This window comes from Peromyscus californicus, unplaced genomic scaffold, assembly GCF_007827085.1.
Source record: "Peromyscus californicus insignis strain IS unplaced genomic scaffold, ASM782708v3 Scaffold_15__1_contigs__length_86483966, whole genome shotgun sequence".
Lineage (NCBI taxonomy): Eukaryota > Metazoa > Chordata > Mammalia > Rodentia > Cricetidae > Peromyscus > Peromyscus californicus.
Window position 1 is genome coordinate 40,904,758 of NW_026294447.1, and position 2,279 is coordinate 40,907,036.

Consider the following 2,279-nt stretch of genomic DNA (forward strand, 5'->3'; position numbering starts at 1 on the left):
TGTGAGTTCAAGGCCAGCCTGGACTACCAAGTGAGTTCCAGGAAAGGCGCAAAGCTACACAGAGAAACTCTGTCTCGAAAAAACCAAAAAAAAAAAAAAAAAATCATTTGAATAACAGATTTTCTCTGCTTCTGTATCAGTCAAAAGCCTTCACTTTCCTGTTTTGAAAAGCAATTTCTCAATTACTGAATTTGGCAAAAAGTAGTAATGTTCCAATGAGATTCTTTCTAGTGGAAAACATTGCCATCTAGTAACACTATAAATTGTAAATGCTTCCATAAAACAAGAAAAATGAAGGATGGTCATATTTAGTGGTTGAAAATTGGGAAGGAGAATTCTTTTTATTTTACTTAATGGGCCAGTGGCATACTTCCCATTATGGAAACAGAAAAGCAAATTGTGCCCATGCCAATCTTGCTGCTCAGTAATTAGAAGAGAAAGTGTTGGAAAGATCCTGCTACTGCAAGTTCCAGAGTGTGCATGAGACAAATGGATTCAAGCACTATCCTCTCTACAGGCAAATTACTTCATTTATAAAATGGTATTCGCCGCCGCCGCCGCCGCCGCCGCCGCCGCCGCCGCCGCCGCCACCACCACCACCACCACCACCACCACCATCACCACAACCAGCAGCAGCAGCAGCAGCACCTCAATCCCCACCACACCACCACCACCACCCCATGCTGACAGTGGGAGAGCTGGCCCTGAGGTCATAAGAGCAGGGGAGCTGTCCCATGCCCCCTACCAACTGCACTGCTCAGGAGAGTGTCCCCTACACCTTGCCTGGGCAGCACCATAGGTGTAGGTGTGGGAGAACCTACCCAGAGGATGTGACAGCCTGAGAACTGGCCCTGTCCCCCTTGCTCATTACTGCAAAGGGTGAACTAGCAAGGGCAATGCTGGAGAGCTCACCCTGGTGCAAAGGATGGGAGAGAGCTGGCAGGCTAACCAAGCCTGCAACTACCCAGGCCCAGAAACAGGGTTTTAACTTGGCCCACCCCAAAATCCACCCAATCTGTGATCTATGCTGGAACAGGTGAAGGGGCTGGTCCTGCAGACCCAAAGCTGCAGGATCTCCGAGACACAGGACAACAACAGGATAACCAAGAAGAGTCCCAGTGAGGGCCCAGCAAGGATGGTGTGGCAGAGACCAGAGGCCTCAAACCAGACCAATGACTCTTTGCAATGAACACTTGCAGGTAAAAATATATGGATAAAAGGGTTTACTTCGTGACTCACTGTGTCACACTGCAGCTTCCATGACAAGATTTTTTTTTCTCTTAAATTTTATTTTATTTGGGGGGAGGCTGTTGGGGGGTGCGGCAGAGGGTAGATACGAAGGGATAGAGATGCACGATGTAAAAGACAAAGTAAATTAAGTTAAAAAAATAAAATGGCGCCGGGCGGTGGTGGCGCACGCCTTTAATCCCAGCACTCGGGAGGCAGAGCCAGGCGGATCTCTGTGAGTTTGAGGCCAGCCTGGGCTACCAAGTGAGTTCCAGGAGAGGCGCAAAGCTACACAGAGAAACCCTGTCTCGAAAAACAAAAAATAAAAAATAAAAAAAATAAAAAGGCATTCAGTAATTACTTTAGAGAACTGTATGAGAATTAAGAGATAACTCCCCCCAAAACCCCTATATAGTGCTTGGCACAAAGTAGATCTTCAGTAAATGTCAGAAACGTTGACAGTATTGATAGTGTAGAAGATTAAGTGATGGATTCTACATTGTCCTTGCCTAGATCCTATTGAGTGATGGAGTAGAAAAAGAATCGGGAAATTAGGGCACAGTTGTGAACCCAGGCTACCAACGAGACACACGTCTGTCCTACAAAGACATGCATGTTTCCATCTGTAAAAATGAGAATCAGAAAAGAAATCAATTGCCAGTTTGAAATTAAACACACATCTCACTCTAAGTATATTTTCTGCCAGCTTTTTTGAGCTAAATCATTTGAGTAACTAATCTGTTTCTCAGTTGAAAACCATCCCTTGGTTTCCTGGGATGATTCAACGTATTTAAAACTAGATTCTTTATATCAACATCTAGACAAGCAATATCATTGCTCATTTTTCAAGTGTAAAATGTATTTCAAGTTATTCCTCAGTAACTGTTAGATTAAAATGGTGGGTGTTTTTTTTTTTCTTTTTCTAGCCTTCAGGTATATTGTATTATAATATGTGAGGTAATTGACATTCAGTACGATCAGTTGGCCATGGGATGGCAAAATATGCCTGAACTCAGAAAAAAAACCACTGGGCCCTGAAAGCACAAAGTCTG